The sequence below is a fragment of the Pongo abelii genome, chromosome 2 (assembly GCF_028885655.2).
Source record: "Pongo abelii isolate AG06213 chromosome 2, NHGRI_mPonAbe1-v2.0_pri, whole genome shotgun sequence".
Taxonomy (NCBI): Eukaryota; Metazoa; Chordata; class Mammalia; order Primates; family Hominidae; genus Pongo; species Pongo abelii.
The window spans coordinates 154,850,080-154,871,422 of NC_085928.1; positions in this window are offsets into that span (position 1 = coordinate 154,850,080).

The following is a 21,343-nucleotide window of genomic DNA, read 5'->3' on the forward strand; positions in this document are numbered from 1 at the left end:
AATATTCCAGCTTATTTTTAATAAATATACCATCAATTACACATTGGTAAATATTGACTTAGAGTATAGAAAGCTGTCACTGGAATAGAACATATGAAGACACATGACTTTTCCAAAGTGCATAAGGGCAAATAGAGCTACGTTGTTTCCCAACAAATAATTCCAACATTCTAAGGGTGTTATAGATAGAAAAATAAATAGCTCCAAGGATGCTTTATTTACATCGGGGTAATAGTTTATAATGCCTAGCATTGTGGGGCACTTTATAGGTAGAAGGAATCATAAGATACAAATATACTATGTTTTGGAACAGAATAATTAAGTATTTTTTAGTAGTATATATCTGCGTGTTTTCTATGCCACAATTCAAATTTAACTTTATAAAATTTGCCTTTTCTCTCTTCTTAATGTTATAGCTACTAGTATTGATGAAGATTTCACAATGTTTTCCTGTTTAGTTGGTTGTACTGAGAGATAGCAAATTTAATTCAATTTGGATTACTGTTAAGATAATTAGCCTTGGGAGGCAGAGAGTGGGACATTGATCAGTTCTGCAGTACTGATGAGCAAAAATGATATGGAAGTGATTGTAGCAAAATAATGGTCTATATCAGACCCAAGGTACAGCTTTAGAAAAGAAAATAATTAAGTAAAAGAGCCACTAAGGTTAAGAGATAAGATACGTTTTTCAGATGAAATTGCACACATTACTGCAACACAATGACATTGAAAGTTTGGGCAGATGACAAGATAACTGGGCTCCCCAAAGACCAGGTGAGAGATTAAAAAGTAAAATGGTTAGGAGTTACTAACAAGGTGATGATTAATGTTAAAAACAAGAATCAAAATCTGTTATGCCATAATATTACAATTGGCTTGACCTTTAAAGCAGGCATCTGATATTAAATAAATGAATAAATAAATAAATAAATAAATAAATAAAGCCTCTAAATTAAGGCAAAGTAAATTCAACATTTCTATAGTGTGAAACTGATAGAAGTTTGGAAATTATGAACTATATATTCAGATTCTCTAACTTTTTGAACTAACCTTTAAACTTATGTACGCTTTCTGTTTTAAATTATTTCCTTCTTTATTTCTAATAGCAAAGGGAATGACATATATTTGTAAAAAAAATGTGTAGTGATACAAAATACTTTAAATAACATGTACATCTACATTATGAACAAAATCTTCTAGGAAATGTTAAGCAGAAGAATTTTGATATAGCTAGAAGAATTAGCCTAGCTTAGTATCCGTAACTTTATGAGAATAGTCACACTTCTTGTTTGAAGGAATCCTCATTTCATATATCTTCAAATTTCAGCTAGACAAATGCATAACTGGATAATTGTACTCTCTCAGAATCCTGTGGCATAATGTCAAGTAAAATAGAATTCAAGTTTAACTAATTCAACAGTGCTAAATGGAATGTTGTATATTGTCAACAGAAATATTCTACAGTGAAAATATCAATTTATAAAGTTCACATGTATCTTACAACATGGCTTCCAAATATTGATCTAGTAGCCCCTTTTTATGAACACAAAATAACAAAAATATTACTGATCTCACACTTATCCTTTAGTAATTCGATAAATTTGAGCTTCAACTTTCTGTTCATCCTAGGGATAGGAGCTTTAGGTATTAGTACTTTAGGTATTAATTAAATAATAAGTAATAATTCAGCATAATTTTATCATTTAGCTCTTCACAGATTCCAAGCAATGAAAATTCACAAGAAGTAGTGTCAGTTTCTCTTGTTTTCTCCCCCATTGTCTATTTTAAGACACTAGGAATTTACTCTTAGACATAGTACAAACTTTCCCTCCTCTCAAATTAAATCAGTATTGAATATAACATTAGGTTAAGAATTTGTTTTAGACATAAAATTAAGAATAGGGTTATGATTGGCCAACTTTTATCACATTAATTGGTCAACTGTGATTAAAAAATAAAATGTTCTTTCATTGACAAACATCTTCTTTGCTTCTCTGTTTTTTGTTTCTTTTCTCTCATTTCCATTTATAGGCACATTGGCATACATTGTATTGGGGATAAAAATCTTTTAACCGCAGCATACATTGCAAGTACTTTCTCCCAGTTTCTCACTTGTTATTTTTGTTCGTGACATCTTTTATTATATAAATTTATTGAATTTATCATCCTTTTATGTATTCTTTGTGGTTTTGTTTCCAAAAAACATCAGGTTGTTATATTCTCAAGTGTCTAGAATCATTTTACTCTCTTGGGTCAAATGCACATTCTATCAAAATTGTATTTTACTCTTGATCTCTTTCTATGTTTTTTGCCTTGGATTTTTTTTAGTTATATTGCACTACTAAAAAATTATTAGTATTATTAATGTTAGTGTTACTATGATGGAAGTGACCAGTTTTCTACAAAAGCCACTTTCTCCTTAGCCAGTCTTATTACCTTATCATCTTTCACTTCCTCAAGCACATACCTACTGAAATTAAGTAATTTGTTTACCTGACTATTTTCGTATGCATATTTGTTTTCTATTAGTTTCCTATTGTATTTTTTCTGTTTATTATGTATATTGTATACTACTAGTGTATTTAGTATGTGTATTAGTATTCATATTGATATACTAATAACACATACTAAAATAGTCAAGTAAATTATCACAACAATTGCCACAAAATTAGTGACTTAACACAAATTTAATATCTTACAGTTTAAAAGGTCAGAAATGTGAAATGGATCTCACTGGGCTAAAATCAAGGTGTAGACAGTGCTATGTACCTCCTGCAGGGCTTACAGGAGATTCTGTTGCCTTATCTTTTCCAGATTCTAGAGTATGCCCACATTTCTTGACTCATGGTCCCCCTGTATCTTTAAAACCAGCAATTTTATCACTTTGACTCTGCATTTGTGGTCATATCTCCACATCTCCATTTCTGCTTCTTACTTTCCTGCCTCACTATTTCACTAACAAGGCCCATCTGGATATTCCAGAATAATCCCACATCTTAAGGTCATTATTTTGATTACTTCTGCAAAACCTCTTTTGTATTTAAGGTAACATATTCATAGGTTTCTGGAATCGGGAGACATAGCTTTTTGGGGGTCCGTTATTCTCCCTACCATGGTATGAAAGTCCTTTAGTAAAAAAAATCTCTTCTAGGCCGGGTGCGGTGGCTCACGCCTGTAATCCCAGCACTTTGGGAGGCAGAGGCGGGTGGATCACGAGGTCAGGAGATCGAGACCATCCTGGCTAACACAGTGAAACTCCGTCTCTACTAAAAATACAAAAAATTAGCCGGGCGTGGTGGCGGGCGCCTGTAGTCCCAGCTACTCGGGAGGCTGAGGCAGGAGAATGGCCTGAACCCAGGAGGCAGGGCTTGCAGTGAGCCGAGATTGTGCCACTGCACTCCAGCCTGGGCGACAGAGCAAGACTCCGTCTCAAAAAAAAAAAAAAAAAAAAAAAAAGTCTCTTCTAATTTACTGCTAAATCCACATCATGTGGAGCAATACATGGAATAGAAGTATGTTTTTTTTTTAAATTTTGAATATTTTTAAGACAAAAACTTGGAAAAACACAAGGAGAACAATTTTCATATAAGTATACTATGTGAAATTAAAGCAAATAAATCAGAACTTCCTGCCTTTTTCCCTAAATAACTTTCTGAGCAATAAAATGACCCACAAATTAAAAATTAAAAATCAAACTACAAAGTGGGAGAAAATGTTTACAACACTTAGAATATACACAGGAACATTTTCCAGTATACACAGCAGATCCCGAAAAATGACAAGATACTGAGATGTTTAATCTAAATCGTGACCAAAGATATATATATTACAACAAAAATGTATATATAAAAATATCAAATAATGTAGTGTAGAGGAGGGGCTGTAATGTAATTCATTCATACTCCATTTGTGGAAGTGAAAAATGTATGACATTTGGAGGAAAAATTACGTTTGTGAGTAGTTAAAATACTTCTACAATTAAATATTCTAGAGACATACTCACAAATGAGCACCAAAAAATCATGTTTTAAGCATGTTTGTGAACCATGATTTTAAATAGGCAATATGTTGTAGAGAATATAGTTACACAACAATAAAGATATGGCTGCATTAATCTGGGTACACCCATACAATTCCTCAAAATTAAAATGAATGGGCTGTATCTATCTATACATCAGCATCGAAATAACTCATAGAGTTTCCTTTTGTCAAGTTGTGTCACTGAAGTACCTGGCCTCACCTCCACAGGCCACTGTAGCTGGTCCCATTAGATCTTTAGAGTATGTGGCTGCTCATCTGTGAAGACGATGCACTAACTAAGAATTATTTTATTGTGTACAACAAGGTAAGCTCCATTTTAAAAGCCCATCCTCTTCTCCCCATATTAATTTTTAGTTTTACAGAATAAAGAGGGAGTAGAATATTGGAAAAATCTTGACACGCAAGTAAGTTTTGAGCATTCAAGCCAATGACGCAGTCCAGCTTTTCCTAGATTTTAGTTAGCAACTATTGCAGTTCCCATGTCATGGGAACCAAGAGTGGCTCAAATGAGAAAAAGAGCTGAGTCAGGAGAATATTTTAGTTAATTGGCCCGTGAATGTAAATAGCTGCGTGTGGCTTGACTTGTCAACATTTTGAAAGCTATGTATTAGCAGATATTGCTTTAGATGATAGGAGGAGAGTTTGTATTGGTGTTCATTTCACATTCTGTTATAAGCCATTAAATGTTTATTGTATGCATTATCTTTTTCTATTTCTGATAGCCTTATTTCCTCACTGGTTTTTCATTCTGAGTTCACCAAAAGTCTGAATTCAGAGTAATTTCAAGTAACATTTAGGTTTATTTTAAAAACGTTTTTCTAACTGAGCTGGTTTTGTAGTCTTTTATCTGTCCCATCTTTCTCATACTTCCCTCCTGAGATACCTTTCCATGTCACCTTGTCTTCCTAAGCCTGATGGCCATCATCTTTAATGATATCATTTCTTTTTTTTTTTTTCCGTGGGAAACAAAGTGAATCTATATTTTTATAGCATTTTTTTTTTTTTGTAGAATGCCAGACACTTCAACTGTCTCTGGCGAGTCTTGAATTTCTAAATCTCAATTTTTTTCTCATTCCCTTTTACTAGAACTCTCTCTCTCTCCCACTGTCTCTCTCTGCCTCTCACTCTTTCTCTTTCTGTCTTTTTCCTCCACCCTCACCCTCAATAGAAGGATGAATTTGATAAAAAATATTTATAGGTGGGGAATATTCTTTCTGTGTGGTTTTTCTTACTTAGACAATCTTTTAATGTTTTTGATTTTCTTGTTTTTCTATTTATCTGGTGGTTGTTCATTATGGTTAGCATTCTTTTCTGCCGTCCCAGTTTTTTATATTTTTATTTATTTTATCATGTTTTCCAAGCTTGTATCTCTTATCTGTGTACATCTAGGACCATACTAAAATGCATTAATATTTGGCAAAGTAATTTGTTCTCTTGATCCTCATCTGAATTTTTTGTTTGCTTTTCAATTTCCTCTGGTTGCAACAACTTGCATATCACAGTATGTCACACATAATATTTGTAATATAAATACAAGATTTCTCACCAAATTTAAGGAAATTTTTTGACATATAATTATACATATTGTCAAATATATTTTATAATTTCTTGAATGTTTTGTAGCGATTAATGATAACAGTGTGTGGCTTAGTAAATATTATTGTAGAATATCTCATTCTATATCAGTAGTCCAACATTGAAAGCAGCACAAATGTCTTTCAATGTGTGAATGGATAAACAAATTGTGTTATATCATACTATGGAATAATACTTTGAAATAATAAATAACAAACTGTTGGTACAAAGTTTAATTATTTGGGTTCTAACTTGCATAGAACTCAAAGGGTTCATGCTGAATGGAATATGTCAATCTCAAAGGATTATAAAGTGCATGGTTCCATGGTTCCACTTATATAACATCCTCAAGGTGACAAAATTATGGTGATGGAGAACAGATTATTTCTTGTCAGGTATTAGACACGTGAAGGGGTATGACTGTTAAGTTGTTATTGGAAGGATCTTGCCTGTGATGATAAAGGTATTCTGATTATGATGGTGGTCACGCAAATTTGCATATGTGGTATATGTTCACAGAACAAATCATAAAAAAGTTTCATGAAAAAACTGGTAAATCTGAATAAGATCTGTATCTGAGTTACCATTAGTAAATAGTCAATATCCTGGTTTTGACAATGTGCTATGGCTATATTAAATATTGTATTTGGAGAAAGTTGAATGAAGCATGCATGAGAACTGCATACCATTTTTAATAACTTCTTGTGACTTTTAAACTAATTTAAGATAAAAGGTTATAATACTGTTGAAAGAAAAAGTTGTATGCCTAAAAGAAAGACTTAGGGTAAGAAAAAAATGTTAATAAAAATCTAAGACTTGCATTAGTTGAAGCATTTTCACATTTTGTATCTCAGTTATACTGAGATACTATCAATGATACTATGAATCATGAGACTATCAATCATGAGAGGAGCCAAGCATCATTACTCCATGCACAGTCAAGACCACAGTTGCATTCCAACTCAGAATCTGCATTTGAAGGAAGAAGACACTTTTGAGCAAATTGCTGACCTAGGTATCTCCAAAAGAGGAAAGGGCTGAGCAAGATGGTAGGTGGTAGCTGAGAAATCTGGCAGCAGGTGGTAGGAAGTAAAGTCTCAATGTGAAACCTAAAGTGCACAGCTGAGATTTCATTCGTCATTGTCATAGCAACAAGACAAAAAGTATCTTGGTGGGATATTAGAACACTCAACACTGAATAACATTGGTATTCAATCTTTGTAAGCTAATGTCTTAGCTACCAGAGCTGGCTTCGCATTTACTGTCATCAGGCTTCTAATTTCTTTCTATATTAGATTAAGACTATATTAGATTAAGACTAGTCTCAGAACCTGGGCAAAAACTCTGAGGAGAGAACAAGTGACCTACCCATAGCTTGTAAGATCTATTTCGTACTACCACATAGTACACTATAAATAACCACATGCCTTATATTTTACATTTTCATGTTCATAATTCTTCAGAATCAGACTAAAATTAGATAAGCAATAAGAATAAACAATTCATATTTTTGTACTCAGTTATTCAGATGACTACTTTTTCTGAATCATTATAATTTTTGATTTTTACATAATTTTTGTACATTTGATCTGGCATTAGAAACAATAGACTATGATTTATTTAATCACTTCCCAACATTAAATAAATAATGATCTCTTAATATGTAATTCTATTTTATTTTCATGACATGCTCTCCTGTTATGTATAATATTATTCGTCTTTTAGTGTGATGTAGTCAAAGGCAATGAGAATAGAAATAAAGACCAGCCTACCAATTAAAAAAATATTTACTCCTCAAGTTGCCTAGACCTACTGAATGAGTTGTCATATTAAAACTGAAGTTTAATTACTCTATTGCACAATGGCAATTAAAAGCATTTGCTTCAGAAGTAGAAGACAGCAGAATAACAATAACCGTGTTAATTCTCTGAAATCCTAACTCTAGTAAATATTTTTCAAGGTTTTCTCAGCCCTCATATAGACATGTGTAATTTCAAACCAACATATTTTACAAGGAAAATGTTTCTGAGTGGTACTGTTTAGCAATTCAAATTATATGTCATCAGAAAGATGAATCGAGAATATAGCTATTAAAGATAAGGAAAGGCAATTGGAATCAAGAAAGGCACATACATTTCTTTCTAGCTGTCAGTGTTAAATCAGTAGAGAAATGATAAATGATCACTGTTTCGAGGAAAATTATAAGCTTTAAAAATACTTACGGCGGGGCATGGTGGCTCACACCTGTAATCCCAGCACTTTGGGAGGCCCAGGCAGGTGGATCACCTGAGGTCAGGAGGTGAAGACCAGCCTGGCCAACATGACGAAACCCCATTTCTACTAAAAATACAAAAATTAGTGGGACATGGGGGCACGTGCCTGTAATTCCAGCTTCTCGGAAGGCTGAGGCAGGAGAATCGCTTCAACTTGGGAGGCACAGGTTGCAGTGAGCGGAGATCACACCACTTGCTCTCCAGCCTGGGCGACAGAGGGAGATTCCTTCTCAAAAAAACAAACAAACAAAACAAACATGCAAACACACCTTACATTTTCATTTTACAATATTTCTAAAAAAATACTTTAAGTATCTCACCTGTCATGGGCACCAAACCCTGCTTTCAATGTCAGACGGACTACTACAGAACACAGCAAAGATGTGTTGGAAACACATTCTTTCCTAAAAGTTCAGGTGCGATTGTACTACTTCACATAACCCTTCAACTTTGAATACATTTAAATAGCATGGAATCTAATTAAAGGAGAATAAACGACTCAGGTGGCCATCAAGGCCAGTAATTATTTTGTTGTACTGCAAATACAGATGAATAAGCTCCATCTTATAAGTTCAATAACGTGTATTTAACAAATATTCCTAATGTGCAAGCTCATGGCAGAGAAGTTCTCCTTAGCAAGGAGACTGTCCCTAGGATGCCAGATGTTTCCTACACCAGAGCAATATTTCTGGCACAATCTTGGAATATCAATTCCAGGATTCGCTCAGTATCCTTTACACTTCCGTGTTACACTTCCGTGTCATCCATGATGAATAATGTCTTATTACTGACCACATATATTGAAATTGCATAACTGGCTTCTCCACTAGATTGAGAATTTCATAAAGACCAAGAATGCCTTTTATCTCTGTATTTCTGGAGTCTAGTGCAGTGCAGGATCCTATCAGGCCTGGAATATATTTGTTCCATTTATTCTGTAGAAACTAATTTTTAAGTAAAATAGTCTATAATACTCAAAAAGTGTGTTATTGTTGATCCATAAAAGTTGTTACACAATCTTATTGATATAAATACAACTATTACTTTGATATGTTATGAAAAATAAGATTTTAAAAGGAAAAAGAAAAATTTTAAAATATAGTAATTAAAAGTTAAGTGTTTTAGAAATTTGTTACAATCTGACAGTCAAATTTTATGTCTGTTGAATCTAAAAAAATAAAGATTTGGCCTTATGTATGTCTTTTCTAGTTATTCTGGATTCCTGGTTATAATAACTATTTCCCTGATTATTTACTTTTATTACATCTTTAAAAGTATCAATCCATAATGTATTAGAAGAACATATGAAAATATAAACTCATACTTCATCAATGAGAATTTAAGAAAAATGTTCTAGATTATTTTTGTCCACTATGCCTAATCCACATAAATCTGCCTTTGCCAATAGAGTTAGATTAATGCTAACTTAAAACACAATATCACAGAAACAATCTCTAGTGTTTCTCTTTTGGTGCAATGTAGTAAAAGGCAATGAGACTAGAAATAAAGACCAGCTTATTAATTAAAAAAAAAAATACTACTCAAGTTGCCTAAACCTATTGAAAGAATTGTTACAAATGAATTTAGGACACTTTGATAATGCTATCAAAAGTGACAAATGCTAGAAATCTGCAACTTTAACTACAGCACACAGCAAAGATGTGTTGGAAACACATTCTTTCCTAAAAGTTCAGTTGCCATTGTGCTATTTGGCATAACCCTTGGACTTTAAAACAGCACTCACAATAATTTTTAAAAGTTATTACTTAATATGTTGCAAATGCATAGCAGAGCGAGTCCCTCTTTCTGAGCAGAATGAACACATTCCTGTTATTTTCGTTTCCAACCCAGAGGTCCAGGTGATTACTGCTAAGTAACTAGAGTTGGAATGGGAGATAGAAACTAACTGCTATTTTGATACCTGTGAATTCATGGGGAGGAAAGCTTGAAACAGCTTATCTCAACCTCAGCTCTATTGATATATGGGGCCAAATAATTTTTTGTTTTCGGTGCTGTCCTTGGATTGTAAGATATTTAGCATCCAGTAGCTGCCAGTGGCAATTCTTCCTCACACTCCATGCATCTATAACAATTTAAAACATCTCCAGAGAAAACAGATGACTTGAATTCTAGCTAATCAAAATTATCTGTGTGACCAAGTTTACAACTTGCATTCTTACATCTCTAGACCTCATCGTCAACATGAGTTGAAGTTCTGAAATTCCATGTTTTCTGACTTTGTGAAGAAATACCTTATTTTTATAGCATCTGTAAGATTTATAATCTAGTGCATTAATCTGTCCTTGGACTAATAACATTCTGTAAAGAAATATGACCTATTAAATGGTAGATTTTTCTATCTAATCTCTAATAAAGCTTCATTTCAGGAAATCAGATAAATAACCTAAATGTCATTGGCTTTATATCATATTATAATAAATAAGAAGCATGTTTATAGATTGTAATAGAAAGCTATTACTTATGTGGGAATTTAATTTAAATTACACTAATTTTATAAAAAGGTAGCAGCAATAGTATTCATCATATTCACTTTTGGAATAGATATTATGTGGCTGCAGGCTTTCATAACCTGAAACAATGGATCAAGAACTCTTCAAGTTTATTTATTAAATTGAATTTACCCCAAATTGCAAATGATGCCATTGATTGCATGGGTTTCTGATTCATTAAGATATCTTAAAAATTGTCAAAGCAGAACCAAATGAAATTTGCACAATATTTTCTTTACACTTAACAGAGGGTTATAAATATTTTAAGTTTTTTCATTTTTAATTTTTATGGGTACATATTAGGTATACATATATATTTGCAGGGTATATGAGAGAACATTTTATATAAAACAGTATTTTTAAAAAATAATAAACAATCATAAATGATTCTAAAAATACCACTTTTGTTTTCTAAACTTAGATTTGCTTTATGTCTACTGCTTATATATGTGTATGTGGAGGCCACATAATTTTGATTTTTGTGGTGGGCTGGACTTTCTTCTCTCTTTTATCATAACCATGTACATTTAGAACTTGAATGTTAGAAGGAGGGATCAAGCACTTTTACATTTGTTCACATCACACACACACACACATACACACATTTTGGTTTCAAAACCAAATGAATAGGAATTTAGGTCACTGCCACTACTGCATTGAGTCACCGATATACATACATAATGATACATGCGATGGGAAAAGGGAGGTTCCTGAGAAATACCACATCAAATAAATTGACATTCTCTTGACAAGTAAAACATGCTCTGCTTCAAAGACTGAGGATCAGAGAGCAGGGATGACTCTGTATAGCAAGTAGCTGATACTAGAACTTCTTTGGACATAGACGGTTACTGCAAGCGACTGAGAAAATAGCCGTATATGTCAGAAAGGAAATATGCTTACCAAAAAATAAATAAATAAAAGAGTTCATGGGGTAGAGAAGAGGATTTTTTTTGTTTGCATTTCCTCTGAGGGTAATAAAGAAGAATTTAGCATCCTTTAACTCCTCACTACCACCATCTCCTAGAAATCTTGTTTACTGCTGTAATCAGCAAACTTATGAATGAAGGCCAATAAAGTTGTCCTGCCATGACCAAAGAGTGGGGGCAGCATCCATTGTTGCTTCAGAGCAGAGTGAGAAGATCAAAATAGAGAAAATCAAAGTAGATTTACAGAAGGAACTTTTGAGGTAACCAAGCCCATTAGATGTATTGGGAAGGACAAACTGTATAGCTTGATTTGAAAAGTACTGTGGAAGTATTCATTCTCCCAGCAGGCAGCAGCAGGTCTGTATAGAGTTGTGTTGACTTATTTTAAGAGCCTATGCATGTTCTGGGGAAAAGAAAAACACTAATAAACTGGAATTCCTATTAGTGAACTGAATATGGGCTCAGAGGCATCATAATTTGTTAGTTTGATATAAACACATTAACATTTTCATCTATATATTAATAAGGTCTCAAAACCTCAAGTTACAATGACTTCATCTCTTTTTTCTACAAAGTTATGAGGAACATGTAAAATTTTATTACATGTATATAATTCATAGTGATCAAGGCGGGGTAATTAACATGTCTAGCACCAGAGTAAAATATGTTTTCTTCAACTGTAGATACACAGTCTTCTATTTAAGATTGAATTTATTTTTACAATCTTACTGTATATTTACACCCTTTAACCCACTTCTCTTTACCTTCCTCTCCCTCTCCTTCTACTTATGCTTCCCAGTCTCTATTTTCTATCTTTTCCACTCTCTACCTCCACATGAGCAAATATTTTAGCTCTTATAAGACTATGTCTTATTTGTCTTTTTGTGCCTGGATTGTGTAACCTAAAATGCAAATGATATGATGTTATTCTTTGTTATGCCAGAATAGTGTTATATTGTTGTATATATACTACATATTCTTTATCCATTCATTGGCTGATGGCATTTAAGTTGATTTCACATCTATGCTATTGTGAACAGTGCTGCAGTAAACATGGGAGTGCAGATATCCCTTTGATATATTGAATTATTTTCTTTTGGTAGATACCTAGCAGTGGGATTGCTGGCTCTAACAGTAATTCTATTTTTATTTTTTTGAGAAATATCTATACTGCTTTTTATAGTAGCTACATTAGTTTACATCCCTACCACAAATATGTAGGCACTCTCTCTTCTCTGCATCCTAGCCGACACCTATTTTTTGTCTTTTTAATAATAGCTATTGTAACTGGTGTGAGATGATATCTCATTTTGGTTTTGATTTGGATTTCTCTGATGATTAATTGTGTTTAGCATTTCATTATATACCTCTTGAGTGTTTGTTTGTCTTAATTTGAGAAATATCTATTAGTGGCTTTTTTCTAATTTTTAATGGGATTATTTATATTTTTCCTGTTGAGCTGTTGGAGTTTCCTATATATTCTCAGTATCAGTCCTTATTGGATGAATCGTTTGCAATTATTTTCTCTTATTCAACAGATTGTTCACTCTGTTGATTATTTCTTTTGTGGGGCAGAAGCTTTTTAGTTTAATTGGGTCCCATTTGTCTATGTTTGTTTACCTATGTTTGATTGTCTGTATTTTGAGGTCTTAGTCATAAATTATTTGCCTAGACCAGTGTCTGGAAGTGTTTTCCTCCAGTATTTTTAGTTTCAGGTCTTAATATTTAAATGTTTAATCTATTTTGAGTTGATTTATGTATATGGTGCAAAATATGGGCCCAATTTCATTCTTCTGCAAGTGGCTATCCAATTTTTCCAGCATCATTTCTTGAAGGGTTTTTTTTCCCCCTTCAGTGGAATTTCCTGTTTACTTTGTTGAAGATCAGATGGATGTAAATATGTGACTTTATTATTGGGGGAACCAGCCCCCAATATTTCAACGTAGGTTCTTTTCTATTTTCCCTAAGTGTCGGCTGGTCTGAGAAATAAAGAGAAAAAGAACAAAGAGAGAAATTTTACAGCTGGTCCTCCAGGGGTGCCATCACATATTGATAGGACCTTGATGGCGACCCCGAGACACAAAACCAGCAAGTTTTTATTAGGGATTTCAAAAGGGGAGGGGGGTACGAATAGGGAGTGGATCACAGAGATCACATGTTTTAAAGAGCAATAAAAGATCACAAGGCAAAAGGGCAGAGCAAGATCACAAGGCAAGGGTGAAATTAGAATGACTGATGAGGGTCCATGTCCCACTGGGCACGCATTGTCTTGATAAACATTTTAACAGGAAACAGGTTTCAAGAGCAAAGAACAGGTCTGACTAGAATTCACCAGGCTGGAATTTTCCAATCTGAGCAAGCCTGAGGGCGCTGCAGGAGACCAGGGCGTATTTCGTCCCTTCTCTCAACTGCATAAGACAGACAATCCCAGAGTGGTCGTCTATAGTCCTACCCCTGGGAATGTATTCCTTCCCCAGGGTTATCAACTATTAATATTCCTTGCTGGGAAAAGAATTCGGCGATATTTCTTCTACTTACACGTCCGTTTATAGGCTCCCTGAAAGATGAAAAATATGGCTCTATTCTGCCGGACCCCGCAGGCAGTCAGATGTTATGGTTATCTTTCCTTGTTCCCTGAAAATCACTGTTATTCTGTCCTTTTTCAGGGTGCCCTGATTTCATATTGTTCAAACACCCATGTTTTACAATCAGATTTCATATTGTTCAAACACACACGTTTTACAATTTGTACAGTTAACGCAATCATCACAGGGTCCTGAGGCGACATACATCCTCAGCTTATGAAGATGATGGGATTAAGAGATTAAAGTAAAGGCAGGCATAGTAAATTATAAGAGTATTGATTGAGGAAGTGATAAATGTCCATGAAATCTTCACAATTTATGTTCTTCTGCCATGGCTTCAGCAGGTCCCTCCTTTGGGGTCCCTGACTTCCCGCAACACTTTATTTCTGGGTTCGCTATTCTGTTCCGTTGGTCTATGTGTCTTTTTAAAATAATACCATACTGTTTTTATTACTATGGCCTTGTAATGTATTTTAAAGTCAGGTAATATGCTGCATCCAGCTTTGTTCTTTTTGTTCAGAATTTCTTTCACTATTCAGCTGTTTTTTGTTTCCATATAAATTTTAGGAATGTTTTCTTATTATGTGAAAAATAACATTAATATTTTGATAAGCATTGTGTTGAGCCCGTAGATTACTTTGGGCAGTATGATCTTTTTAATAATATTAATTTTTCTAATCCATGAGACTGGGATGCTATTTTCATTTGTGTCTTCTATAATTTTCTTCATCAGTATTTTATAGTTTTTTCTTGTAGAGATTTTTCACGTCCTTGATTAAACTTATTCCTAAGTATTTTTGTGGCTGTTATAAATGTGATTGCCTTCTTGATTTGGTCCTTAGCTAGATCACTCTTGGTTTTTAAAAATTCTACTGATTTTGTATCCTGAAACTTTACTGAATTCATTTGTCAAATCTAAGAGATTTTTGGTGGAGTCTTTAGGTATTTTTATGTAAAAGATCATATCAGCAAAGAGGCACTGTTTGACTTTCTGTTTTCAATTTTAATGTCTTTTATTTCTTTATCTAGCCTGATTGCTCTGGCTGGGACTTCCAGTACTATGTTAAATAAGAGCTGGAAAAGTGGGCATCCTTGACTTGTACCAGTTCTTAGAATGAAGGCTTTAAACATTTCTCCATTCAGCATAATGTTATCTGTGGTATTAATGTGATCTTTGTGTTTTGGGATTTGCTCCTTCTATTGTGTTTTGGGATTTGCTCCTTCTATCCCTAGTTTTTTGAGAGTTTTTACCATAGAGGAATGTTGAATTTTATTAATGCTTTTTCTGTGTCTCTTGAGATAATCATGTGATTTTTGTTCTTCATTCTGCTCATGTGATATATCATGTTTATTGATGTGCATATGCTGATGCAACTCTGATATAAATCCCACAGTATCATTTTGTATTATCATTCTGATGTGCCGTTGGATTTGATTTGCTGGCATTTTGTTGAGGATTTTTGTGTCTAGGTATATTAGGATTATTAACGTGTAGTTTTGTTGTTGTTGTTGTTGTTGTTGTGCCCTTGTCTGGTTTCAGTTTCAAGGTGATGCTGGCCTCACCAAATAAGGCCTCTTCAATTTCACTGGATTAGCTCCAAGAGTATTGCTCTTAGTCTTCAGCTGTGAATCCATATTTTAATAAACTTTTCTTTCTTGGGAGACTTTCTACTACTGATTCAATCTCACTGCTCATTATTAATCTGTTCGGGTTTTCTGTATCTTTCCGGTTTAATCTTGGTAGCTTGTATGGTTCCAATAATTTCACTGTTTCCTTTAGGTTTTTCAGTTTGTAGGTGTATAGTTATTTTAGTCTCTGGTGATGCTCTTTTGCATTTCTATGGTATTAGTTGTAATGTATCCTTTATCATTTCTGAATTTCTTTAAGTGATCTCTCTTCTTGGTTAGTCTAGCTAGTGGTTTATAGTTTTTGTGTACCTTTTCAAATAATTAACTTTTTGATTCATTGATTCCCTCATATTTTTTTGGTCTCTATTTAATTTAGTTTTTCTTTGATTTTATTATTTCTTTTTTCTGGTACTTTTGCATTTGGCTGATTCTTACTTTTCTTTCTTTTTTTTTTTTAAAGTGTAGAAATTTTATTTTATTTTATTTTATTATTTTTATTATTATTATTATTATTATACTTTAGGTTTTATGGTACATGTGTGCAATGTGCAGGTAAGTTACATATGTATATATGTGCCATGCTGGTGTGCTGCACCCACTAACTCATCATCTAGCATTAGGTATATCTCCCAATGCTATCCCTCCCCCCTCCCCCCACCACACAACAGTCCCCGAAGTGTGATGTTCCCCTTCCTGTGTCCATGTGTTCTCATTGTTCAATTCCCACCTGTGAGTGAGAATATGCAGTGTTTGGTTTTTTGTTCTTGCGATAGTTTACTGAGAATGATGATTTCCAATTTCATCCATGTCCCTACAAAGGACATGAACTCATCATTTTTGATGGCTGCATAGTATTCCATGGTGTATATGTGCCACATTTTATTAATCCAGTCTATCATTGTTGGACATTTGGGTTGGTTCCAAGTCTCATGGGCAAGGACTTCATGTCTAAAACACCAAAAGCAATGGCAACAAAAGCCAAAATTGACAAATGGGATCTAATTAAACTAAAGAGCTTCTGCACAGCAAAGGAAACTACCATCAGAGTGAAAAGGCAACCTACAAAATGGGAGAAAATTTTCGCAACCTACTCATCTGACAAAGGGCTAATATCCAGAATCTACAATGAACTCCAACAAATTTACAAGAAAAAAACAAACAACCCCATCAAAAAGTGGGTGAAGGACATGATTCTTACTTTTCTAGTTTTCTGAAATTCATTGTTAAGACTATTAATTTGTAATCTTTCTACTTCATTGATATAGGTATTTGTTTCCATAAACTTCTCTCTTAGAAGTGCTTTTGCTGTATCCAACAGCTTTTGGTATGTTGTATTTTGATTTCATTTGTTTCAATAATTTTTTTATTTCCATCTTAATTTTTTCATTGACCCAATTGTCATTGAAGAATATGTTCATTAGGTTCCATGTGTTTGTATAGTTTCTAAATATTCTTTTGGTATTGATTTCTAGTTTTATTCTATTATGGTCTGAGTAGATACTGACATGATTTCATTTTTTCAATTCTTTGAGATGTGTTTTGTGCCCTTACATATGGTTTATTTTGGACAATATTTTGTGTGTTAATAAAACAACAGTATATTGTGTATTTGTTGGATATAATGTTTTGTAAATGTCTGTTAGGTCCATTTGGTCTAATGTTCAGCTTAAATTCCATGTTTCTTAGCTGATTATCTGTCAAAATGATCTTTCTAAAGCTGAGAGTGGCATGTTCAAGTCCCTCACTATACTGTATGTCAGTCTACTCCTCTCTTTAGATCAAAGAGTATTCACTTCATGAATCTAATGCTCCAGTGTTGGCTGAATACATATTTAAAATTCTTATACCCTTTTACTGTATTCATTATTTTATCATTACATAATTACCTTGTCTTTATTCTATTGTTATTGCTTTGAAGTCTCTTTTATCTTATATGGGAATACATACTCCTGTTCATTTCCATTTGTAGAGAATGTCTTTTTTCAACCCTTTACTATTAATCTGTACGTGTCTTTACAGGAAAGCCAGTTTCTTCTAGGCAGCGTATTTTTGGATCATGTTTTTTTTTGTTTGTTTGTTTGTTTTGTTTTGTTTTCAAAATCTATTCAGTCACTTCTTTATAAGTGAGTAGGCACTTTTCTCTTGATGCTTTTCGGATTTACTCTTCATCTTTTACTTTAGATTGTCTGATTATAATATACCATGGAGAAGACATTTTGCATTGTATCTGGCTGAAGATCTATGAGCCTCCTATATCTGAATGTCTACATCTTTTGCTAGACATTGGAGAGTTTTCATCTATTGTTTTATTAAACAGATTTTCTAATCCTTTTATTTTCTCTTCACCCTCAGAAAAACTCAAAATTCATATATTTAATTGCTTTATGTTGTCCCAAATATCACCAAGGATTTGCTTATTCTTTTTTATTCTTTAATTTTGTTTGATTGGGTTATTTCAAAAGTCCTGTCTTTACGTTCTGACATTCTTTTTCCTGCCTGCTCTTATCTACTTTTTAAAATTTTCAAATGTATTTTGTTTTTTCTTCAATTAATTATTTAGTTCTAGAATATCTATTTGTTTTTAATACTATATCTTTTGTATATTTCTCATTAATATCGTAATTGTTTTTCTGATTTCTTTGTATTGTTTTATAAAATTATCTTATTTCTTACTGAACTTCTACAAATCAATATTTGTATTCTTTAACTGAAAATTTACAGATTTTTAATAATTAAGATCAATTGCTGGAGAGTTACTGTGTTTCTTTGCAGATGTCATATTTCCTTGTTTTTTCATGATTCCTGCGTCCTTATGTTGATAGTTGTGCATTTGGTATAACAGTCATTTCATCCTATTTTTGAATCTAATTACATAGTGGAATAGTTTTTATTGAAGATATATCTACTGTGAATAGGGCACTTTGGCTTTGATTCTGGGTGCATGCAGTAATGTAGCCTCTGTATGATTTCTTTGGCTGTAAACAGCATTAATACTTTTGTTGATTTCTATGGAGGATTAAAGTGCACTTATTAGTGGAAGTTGTAGTAAAGTTGTGCTGGGAACTGAGAAGCCAGGTCAGCCAGTCTTTGGGCCCACTGGTGGCAGCAGTGGGCTGAATGTGCCTGGTTTTGTGCCCCAAAGGTGTGTATTATGGCACCTGTGTTGGTGGTTACTTGTGGGCTGATTCTTGGGCCTTCAGGAGGCTTGCTTAAATTCTAGTTGTGACAGCAGTGGGCCAGACAGGTGAGCAGGTTCTCAGGTCTTGGGATAGGCAATGACAGTAGCAGCAGTAAAAGACCCTATGGGTCCCAAGAAGATAATGATCGTGGTGGCTACAGTGTGGGGTTGCCACCAACAGATCCAGATACACACACTGCTTTCACGGTCTCCTGCTCTCTGCAGCAACCATGCAACAATGTCATGCAGAGGGAGAAGAGATCCCACCTTTATGCAGGAGCCCAGGCATGGAAGCCAGTGAGGTTACGGTTGCTACTCAGCACCCTAGATGGTGAGCCTTCTGGTTTTGCTAACTCTGGCCTCTGGCAACAGCAAGAGCAGATGTGTGGGAGTTGGGGGCAGTAGGAAATCACCTTGTCTACAAAAGAGTTTGAACACAGAGGATGCTTTGCCAATGGGAGGAGATTTCAATCTTCACTTTCAAAGCCAACCACAGAGTTTGTGTCACTTCTAGAGGTGTTCTTTCTCATAGCCCCAGCAGTGAACTCTCAGGCTCTAGAAAGTGCATACTTTGGGTTCCTTTGTCCCTGTGTCTGTCTTTTGGTGTGCTGCACAATCGTTTCACTCAGGAGTAGTATTCCCTGTGGGCTAAGTACTGAAAACTCTAAGCATCTTTGGGTCCAGCAACTGCTGTGCCACCGCAGGCCTCTGAAAGGACTCTGGGGAATGCAATAACTCCCAGGATGTGGAATAACAGGAATGCTTGTTCCCAGGGAAGGATGCAGTCTTGTGACAGCTGCACTTCAAAATGGTGCCTTGCCACAAATGTTCAGGTCTCATGGGAGGAGGTGACTGACCCAGCATGAGTTCCCTCTCTGCTGCAAGGCATTCACTTGGTCTCCAAATTACTACCCATACTTGTGTTAGGATTTGTGTGGATAGAGGATCTCTCCCATGTTTCAGAATACAATAGTCTGTGACAGAGAAGTGGACTGCTTAAGCCCTTTTATTTACTCGTTCCATATAATACTGAACCCCTCCAGGCTTCTGGCCAAACTTAGCCACACTGGCTAGTTGCTTCTTTCTCCTTCTGTTTCTCAGTTGTTTCCTGTGAGTTCTCTGTTGGACTCTAGTGTTGCCTCCTAGATATTCTATTTGAGGCATGATTGTCTATACATAAATTTTTTTTTCTAGAGAGAGAAAGTGTCTGATCTGGGCAGTCACAAATATATGACTGTATCAAATTCAGGTATGAAGAAGTTTTTGTATATCTCCTTGTGTGTCGAAGGTATTATTATCATTATTATTATTATTATTGAGAAAGAGTCTCGCTCTGTCACTCAGGCTGGAGTGCAGTTGCACGATCTCCACTCAGTGCAACCTCTGCCTTCCAGGTTAAGTGATTCTCCTGCCTCAGCCTCCTGAGTAGCTGGGATTACAAGTGTGCACCACCATTCCCAGCTAATTTTTGGATTTTAATAGAGATGGGGTTTTACCATGTAGGCCAGGCTGGTCTCAAACTCCTGAACTCAAGTGATCTGCCCACCTCAACCTCCCAAAGTGCTGGGATTACAGGCATGAGCCATCGTATTATCATTAATACCCTGTTTCTCTAATACAACCTAAATAGAAGGAAACATATTCAGTAAGCTACAGTGCGTTCTGACTTTTAAATTATACAGTATTTAAGCTCTTCTTAAATATCCATAAGACCAAAAACATCAAGGAGTAATTATGTTCTCCATAATATTTCCATTGCCTGAAAATTTTATTGAACCTTTTAAAATTTTTGTTTGTTTGGTTAATAGTGTGTTCCTGTGATCTTCCAGAAACACTTTTAATTCTAACCATCTATCAATCCATCAAACAAACCACCAAGTTACCATCAAAGTACAAAAATGCACATTATATCTTATCTCTACATATAATAAGTCGTAACCAGTAATAACTGAGGTGTAGTTTATACTTCTAACCACTTCACTAATTTCACGTCATACAGTCCTGTTTACTAATTCACTGTGCATGTTGGAATATATTAGAGGAAGAAGAGGACAATAGGCTGTCAGAAAGCGGATACACCTTGGAGTTAGATGATCCTGACATCCAAATTCTGCTTTCTCTATGTACTAGGGTTATGAGCTTATAAACAGTACTAAAACTCTGAACATCAGAATACCCATCCATAAAAAAGATCCCAAAACTACAAACTTCCAAAACTCAAAACTTCCAAGGTGTTATAAAAATTATATTTTTAGAAAAACTATGTGTTAGAAACCACCTTACAGAAGCTTTTGCACTGATGTATATTTTCTTCACTTTTACAGTGAATTGTTAAATTAATTTTACTATTATAGTGAATTATTATTTTATCACATAGCCCTGGGGTCCATGGGCTGTTTCTAAAGGAAACTCACACTCTATGATGCTTATTTGCTGTTCAATAGTACTATTGCTATATGCAATCAAACCCTGTACCAAAGTGAATTAACTTGGGAAGCTTGACAGAAAATAATATCCACAAACTTGGTTGACAAATTAAAGAATGCTGCTGATTTTTAGTAGTGAATTCATCCAGATTGAGTCTCATTAAGGAAGAGGATTTATTTTATGCTATTTACACAGT